Here is an 8,601-nt window from a genome sequence, read left to right on the forward strand (position 1 = left end):
CACACACATAGAGAAGAAAGAGAGATAGAGATAGAGATGAATACAATATACATTGACCTCTGTTTCTCATGAGGATGCACATGCTCTTCTCTCTATTTCAAAAGTTTTTGTTTTGTTTCATTGCTCTCTCCTCGTCTCTCTATTGTCAGAAGTTTTTGGAGATATGATGGAAGATGATTGGGAATTTGCAACGTCGTCAAACGTGGCTCTTCTTCTCCACCTCCCAAAAAGTTATGGACTATGATTCTCACAATCTCTCTATTTGATGACAGTGTTTACATGACTTTTTTTATGAAGAAAATAATATAGAATCCTAAACCAATAACAGAATAGTTTAATTCATCAACAATCCAAAATTCTTTTGTTTTACTTGAATAACATAAAACTTTTAATGATTTGATAAAACTCTTAATCCAATAACACTAGATTTATGAAGTTTTTAGATAACTTTTTATAAATGCACAACTAATAACACAAAATTTTAAAAGAGTTTTGAAAAGTCTTGATTGAATAACAACATATTTTACATAACTTTTAAAGTCATTAAATTTTTTCTTAAATCCCAAACCAATAACCCCCTAAGTTTTGATTTTCTGTTTGTGATGTTTCATTCGAGAGTAAGTCGCAAGACACAACTCAATGTTTGGGTTAAATAAAATTTTTTTTTTTCATGCTATAAAATAACAAGTTTCAGTTAAATAAAAAAAATTATATTTAGTTAGTTCTTTGTCTTCCTTAAAATATGAGAAATCAATATTTTAACAGAGATCAATAGATTCTTTGTACGTAAAGAAATGGGTCAATCTTTTACCAAAAGAAAAAAAATCGATGTTGCATTATTGTTTCTCATCACACAATCGAGAGCGTCTTTGGCAAGACCTATAACCCATACAAGACACAGCAAACTCGTGGTGAATATTATTAATTGATGATGTTATGTATTCTTCTTAGTTCATCGATCATGGAGGAAACCTAGCCACGTCCACGGTTGCCGCGGCCACGATTTCCACGGCCACGGTTACCTTTTCCTCGAATGTCTCTGACTTTCACGCAACAGTCTTTGCTCGGAGGGATTCATATGATGCATCAATCCAGACTCACTGTCAGACCCATCTGAATCAACTGACTCTCCATCTAAAGGAAGTGATTCTCCAACAGAAAAAGAGGAACCCAAAAGGCTGAACCTGTTTTTTAGAACCCTATTTCCATCAGAATTGTATTCTTCGTCTGATGATTCTGATTCTACAAATTCTTCTATCTTCGGATAAATAGCTTCGTAGAGTTTTGACTTGAGTAGCTTTGAATCATTAACATTAAGATCTTCTATATTGTCTGCATAGGCGTAGAGTCTACTACAATCCTTTAAAAAGACGTCGTCTACAAAGACGTGGACTCTACTAGGATTGTTGACTGCGTCATCATGGTAATCTCCAAAACCTTGGATTTCAACACGCCGAAGAATGTTCCTTTCAGGATTGAAGTAGAAAACATAAAACGGTTGTTTAGATTTATAATCAGCCATCGACAAAACGATTTCACCCGTAGCAGTCACCGCAACGATGGACACGTAATGATCCAAGAACTTATCATCCCTCAAAGGTGTAGGCATATTTTGACCATTCCCGTTTCTCGGCATCCTCTAGAACCCACAAACGCAACTCAACGACGTCATCAGCGTAGTCATCATAATAAACCAAACCTAACTTTCCTATATAGTTAATCAATTCACAATAGCCTTATGGGTAAATAAAGTCGAATTTCTCAGACCTAACGTCAAAGCAAACTATCACAAATTCAAGTAACTCCTCGGACGTGTCACCTAAGTAATACACAACCCCATTGATGCATAACCCCACGTGTTACGGCACATTTTCTAATCCTTCTCCAACTCATTTCTCCAGTTCCTGGTGTCAGAATTTTATTGTGATCAGAACAATATGGGCAAGACATGAACAATACCTTGTATTGCTTGTCAATGGGATCAAATCCCAAAAAGCTATACGTCCTTCTGTACCTATACAGGTAAGGTAAGGCTGCATACCTTCCGGTTTTAGGGTTAAACATCACAGGCACTTCTCTGTAATAATCTTGTTCTTTGGTCCACATACCATAGAAATATATCAAACCACCGGCATAGCCACAAGAAAATTGTCGGTCTTCACGAGAACAGATCCGCTTATCGTCTTGAGGGAACTTCATATGAAATTCGGCTGTTACTACAAGAGAAGACAATACAGACTTCTCACATAAACTTTGATGGTGAGGCAACGAGAAGATGCTCCACAGACCATCTTTTTCAATGGCGAATATGAGACGCGGCTGAGCCGAGGATCTGGTCAGGAACAACTCTGTGAAATATGGACGAGAAATATAACACGCAATGAAACCTCGCGACTGACTTTGCAGGCAATCTCAATAATATCTCGAGGACGAGATCAGTCGGGATGGAATCTGAAACCATGATTGCTTTGTTTTGCTGATCGAAAACACAAGAGATATATATATGTTAATTCTTATATGAAGAACTAGAGAAACCCTAGCTACCAATTAAAATAGAGAGACAATAACTGAAAATAAGTTTTCTTTCACCAAATAAATCTAGAGGATGAAGACTGATTTTTTAAGACTATTTTAAAGTTAAAACTCACCGACGAAACGAACGGCGGGGGAGGATGTATACTGCTATCTCGGCGAGCTTAATATTTCACCTGCGTGTATCGAATCTCTCAGGGTTTGACCACTCCCTAATTGATATATCGTGACAAGCGTAAGAAAAAAATTGTGGAAAGCGGCCGTGAAAATAAAAGGAAAATAGAAACAAGAGTTTGAGGGGAAAAGTTCTCTCTTATTCATCCTGGATACAACATTTATATAAAAATAGAATATTAGTATACCGGATTAAGAGGGTATGTAACTCAAAAAAAGGAAAAAAATAAATCAGAAATAAGAAAAATAATTAAGAGGCTCTCTTATTTAGTATACCGGATTTGAGAATAAGAGACTGTATGTGTCAATTATTTGTTGGCCAAAAAAACTCTCGACTATTTTCTCTTTCTCCTCTCTCTCTCTTTGTCTACGAAGATATTGAAAAATCAGAAGAGATATCTCTGAAAAATCGATTGAAAGCTCGGTTTGAGTGATTCAGTTTCTTGTGACCTCCGGCGATGCATGTAATCTGAGAACAAAGGGGGATGAGCTTGAGACCAGAGACGCTGAGCATGAGAAGCTTAAGTTGAAGTTGAAGAAACTTCAGCAGATGAAGGAGTTCAACCCTAACATGGTATAACCCTCTAGATCTATTGCTTTTGGTTCTCGATTTGGTGATTAGATTAGAATTTGGTTTGGTTTTGGATTGATAGAAGTTTGTGATTTTGGATTGATAAAGCTCTACTATTTTCTGTGAGTTTCATGTTTTGTCAATGTAGAGGTTATCATTAGAGATTATCCAACTCAGTGAGGTCTCTTATTGCTGCAATTGACAAAATTTTGCAGATGAAAAAAGAGTTGCAGAGAGTGGAATTTTCTGGTAAAGCTTTTGCATCCGCAGGTTGTCCTCCAACAAAGCTTTTAGCTGATGTTCAGCTGCTTGGTGATCTCATTTCTGTTTGGTTGCATTGGTGAATCTGACGTTTATGTGTCATGAACTTATGATTGTGCATGTAGAATTGATTGAAACAGAACTTATTAGCATTCTCTGTTTTGATTCTGAAGACATAGATAGTATCCATTGTTGATTTAGATTGTGCTTTTTAAAGACTACAATAGTGAATAGATCTGTACAAGTGTATTTTCTGTATTTGTTGGTTGTGACTTACAGAAAGAAAAAAAAAAGCATGGTATGGTAAATGAAATATTTCAATTCCAAATTCTACAAGGTGAATAAGCTAAAGAATGAATTTTAATCTCTATTGGTGTCATTGATTTGTTTGCTTTCTTAGTTTAGCTGTTGAGATGGAATCTCCATATGCTTATACTCTATATAATCTGGTTACTCCAAACACTATATATAATCTGGTTACTCTGTAACTTTGAATTAAAGTTGAATGAGTTTCAGGTTTGGACTCTCTGTTCTCTGTCAAACAAGGAATAACAAACCACAAACTTAGTGAAATCTCTGCTTTCGTTATCTTTAGTTTGAGCAAAACTAACAATTTTAATCTATCTTTCAGTCTGATCGATCTCTGGGACAGAAACTTGCAAGCCATCTGAACGTGAGGCCAAGCATCTCCAGTTATGTTAAGTCTCTCTGTGAGGTACTACACATAATCTCATCAATCCAAGCATCACCTTTGTTGTTGTTTCGTGTCCATATTTGCAACTTACTGCTCTTGTTCTTATTTGTAGATGTAGTATTTAAATGCCGCAATCTGCTTTCTTATCTGATCATGGTTTTTTCCTTTTTGCTATTCATCTACATGTCGATAGTGATAATGCTAACTACAAAGGCTAAACATTTCAGAGATTAGCTGCTTTCAGTATGGATTAGATGTGAATTGCTGCTGCTTTTTTTTCCTATGTTCATCTCTTTAAATAAAGAGTTCATGAGGAAATTCTATTTTTCTGATTCAATGGTGTGTGGCTTTTGAATTGTGCAGATATGCAAACCAAGATAGGCTAAGCTGCTTCTAATGGTTATCCTGAAAATTGATCTGACATTGTTTTGTTTTCGACAATTTTGGCATGTTTTCATTTTTGTTTCAAGGCAGACTGCATTTCTTTGTTTAACACATTTTTCATCATGTAAAACTTTTAATTTCAAAAAATTATATTTTAAAAAAATAAGAGACTCAAAATTATATCCCACCATTGGAGGGGATAATTTTAATTAGGAGATCAAAAGTTCTTATTTTTAAAACAGTACATAATATATTCATTAAAAATTCAAATAGTACATAAGAGGCTCAAAATTAAAACCTCCCAATGGGGATGCCCTTAGGTTTAGGCTTTATGCTTTATACTAACGGGCCAATAATGAATATCTACATAACAATAAAATTATTTATAACATGGTGCTATTAGAAATCACAATTTTAATTTTTTATATTTTAGCTAACATAAATGTTATTTATGGAATTTCGATTTGGTTCCCATCGTATCTTAACACTAGGATTTATCCCATGGTACACCACGGGTCCATTTCTTTTATTTTTTTGTTTGTTTTATAAATCAATAACCCGTGCATTCTGAAGAAATTAACAGTCAAATTTTTTTAACAAATAGATCAAAATTTAAGTTATATTTATGTGTTAGTTTTGTTTAGTATAAGATTATATAATTGTATTTGACTGTTAATTATAGGATTTAACTCCCAATTTACCGCAAAATAATTTGTTCTCTACATTATCATAAATTACTCAATTTAATATATCTAATATTCTAATATTGATAATGTTAGCAAAATAATGAAATGATAAATTATCTGTGTAACACTAAATTAAAGCTAATTAAATTTATATTCATATTGATCCAAATCATTCGCACAATATAATTTCCTTGCGTGTTATTTTAATTTTTAATTGTAAATATTCATTATATATTAAAATAACTCAAATGTAAAATAATATATATCTGGAAATACTTGTTTGGTTACAAAATCCTAAACAATTTTTAAAATAGATATCCGTTTATAAAAATTCAAATCACATCATATGCTGAAAAAAATCTAAAATTTTATTAACTCTATGTATTAAATAGTAATTCAAATAATTAAATATAAGATTAAATATAAGTGAAAGGAGAATTCTATTTTAATATAATATATTGCTTTAAATTAGGTAGATAGATTGTGTTTGGTTGTAAGGATTGTAGAAAATTTAGTTGGGACTTGTTTGGATACAAAGATAAGAGAGGATGACACAAAAATGTACTTCAAAAATGTTAAGATAGATACGATTTTGAACAACCAATAAGGATTAGTCACTTTATTATTTAACATTTTTGAAAAATACAATAGTTTTCTAAATTATGATATTTAAAAAAGGAAAAAATTAATCTATGGAAAAAAAATGTACAAAGTTCAACATACGCTAGAAAGTTTTAGAAAATGTTTCAGAACCATTATAAATAAGGACTAATATGCTTCCAACTACGAATGAGCATGAAAGTTTAATTTATCAAGCATCCAAAATTAAAAAATTTATTCGGTTTAATTGGATGTTTTATTTGAGTAAATAAAAACTTTTAAAATTTTCAATATTTATTGTATTTAATTTTTTAAAAAGTTTAAAATATTATAAATATCAAAACTTTTAAAAAGTTAAAAGATTATATATAAATATTTAAACTTTATAGAATATTTTAAAATATGATAAATACTTAAACTCCATAGAAAGTTTAAAATACTATAAATATTTAAACTCTAAAAAGTTTTAAGTATCATTATTGGTTTGAGAAGTTTTGAGTATGTGTGGATCTAAAATTGAGTATATGGGTGAAGGTATCAATCAAAAACTAAATACATGTGCTGGCTATTTTGGTCTTCATGAATTGCACAAATCTTACAAAAAAATACTATGAGTTTGGTCTTGGAGTTTGCTGAGAATAAACAAAAAGTAAGTTGTGTGGCACTTTAAAACAAAAAGGTCCTGAATGATCATTCATTGGAAGAAAGCGAGGAAATGGACGAGGAAAAAGAAAAATAAGAGTATAACGAAGAACAGGATGGTGAAAGTAATGATAACAAATACCATGCAAAAATGACAATGAAGATGACAACAAAGAATATGGAGAGTCAATGAAAAAACACAAAGACATAAGTTATTTTTATTAGTTTGAATATGAGAAAACAAAATTGGTTCATGATTCTTAAATACAATTAATTTTTATATATTTTTAAATTATGTATTTGAAATAAAATTATTGCACTAATTGCATTAATAGTAATTTAAAGTTTTATAAGATAATATTTTATAACTATCATCAATTATTGATTTAAAGAAGTTTCAATTTGTATGGATCTAAAACCAAGTATATGGGTAAAAGTATCAATCAATACTGAGTACCTGTGGTGGCTATGCTGATCTTCATGAATTGCAAAAATCTTAAGAGAAAAAGACAATGATTTTGGTTTTGGAGTTTTGCTGAGAAGTCGTGTGTACTTTAAAACAAAAAGGTTTTGAATGATTATTCATTGGATGAAAGCGAGGACGTGTAGGGGGGTGTATTGAAACCATGATTTTGGAGGATTTTATGGGATTTAGGAAATTTGGAATTCTGATAGATTTTAGGAAAGTTGATATGATTTATGGTAAAATTCTTTCAAATTCCATCTAAAACCATGAGATTTGCATTTATGTATTCTTAACTAAACAAATCCTCCAGAATCTCTACAACTTATTAAAATCTAAATCCACAAACTGTTTTGAATAACAGTGGATTTTAAAGTAGATTTTTAAATCATCAGTTCAATAACAGTGGATTTCAGGAGAATTTTTAAAATCCAAGATTGAATAACAGAGGATTTGTAATTTTTACACAATTCACCTGAAATATCAAGTTGAATACACCCCCTAAGAGTATAACGAAGAAAACAGACGACGAAAGTAAAGATGAAAACTATCATGCAAAATTGACAATAAAGATGACGAGAAAGATTATGCAGAGTAAATGAAAAAACACGAAGACATAAGTAGTGACGGTCAATTCAATATTAGAAAATAAAATTGGTTCATGATTGTTTTGATCAGATTTGATTCTTAAACATAATTGATTTTCATATTTTTTTTATTGTGTATTTGAAATAAAACTATTGTCTTAATATTAATTTAATGTTTTTAAAAGATAATATTTCATAACTATCTTTAATTGTATATAATTTCATCTAAATATGTCAAATAAACCGACGCGTAGCATGGTTCAAAACCCAAACCGATAGTTTTAAATAAAAGCAATTGAAGTAAATAAACATACTGTGGTTTAATAAATAAATAAAAACATAAATATGAATTTTAAATTCATAAATCCTAATATTATTTATACTTTTTAATTATAAACTCTAAACCCTAACCATTTTTTTATAAACCCTAACCATGTTTTTATAAACCCAAACCGAAAGATAATTTTGTTTAATTAAAAAATCTAAACTCTAACCACTCTTTTGAAAACCCAAACCGACATATAATTTCTTTTAATTGTAAAACCTAAATCATAACCACTCTTTTATAAATCCAAACCGACATATAATTTCTTTTAGTTGTAAAATCTAAACTCAAACCACTCTTTTGTAAACCCAACCCGATATATAATTTTTTTTAATTGTAAAATCTAAACTCTTAATTTTATTTTGTAAACTTACACCTACATATAAACTTTAATCACTTTTTAAAAAACCCACCACCAGCCAAGCCACCAAGCCCTCTCTGATGAGTCTGAGATTCTGCCACCTGCTCACTCGCCATGCTCTAGGCTACACTCTCGCTGGCCTCGGGAACCTGTCTCGGACTGAAACAACTAGATCTATTTTTTTGTTTTTAATATTATAATTATCTAGTGATCTCATACTCACTAGCAACATTCAAATCAAACAGCGGAAATAAAAAACATTAAACCAATAAATTGAATAACCAATAACAAATAGAACAATAGCATCTATCCAACAACGCC

At 31.1% G+C, this 8,601-nt stretch overlaps 1 long non-coding RNA gene and 1 pseudogene across 2 annotated transcripts; one reads left to right on the forward strand and one right to left on the reverse strand.

Moving 5' to 3' along the window:
• On the reverse strand, positions 773-2,825 carry LOC104758031 (annotated as a pseudogene).
• On the forward strand, positions 3,016-4,731 carry LOC104758032. Of its 2 annotated transcripts, none has more exons than XR_762609.2 (4): positions 3,016-3,280; positions 3,493-3,547; positions 4,170-4,253; positions 4,596-4,731. It is a non-coding gene; the product is annotated as an uncharacterized LOC104758032 (long non-coding RNA). The 2 variants fall into 2 exon arrangements; XR_762610.2 differs by lacking the exon at positions 4,596-4,731 and adding an exon at positions 4,426-4,589.

This window comes from Camelina sativa, chromosome 17, assembly GCF_000633955.1.
Source record: "Camelina sativa cultivar DH55 chromosome 17, Cs, whole genome shotgun sequence".
In the NCBI taxonomy this organism is placed as follows: Eukaryota; Viridiplantae; Streptophyta; class Magnoliopsida; order Brassicales; family Brassicaceae; genus Camelina; species Camelina sativa.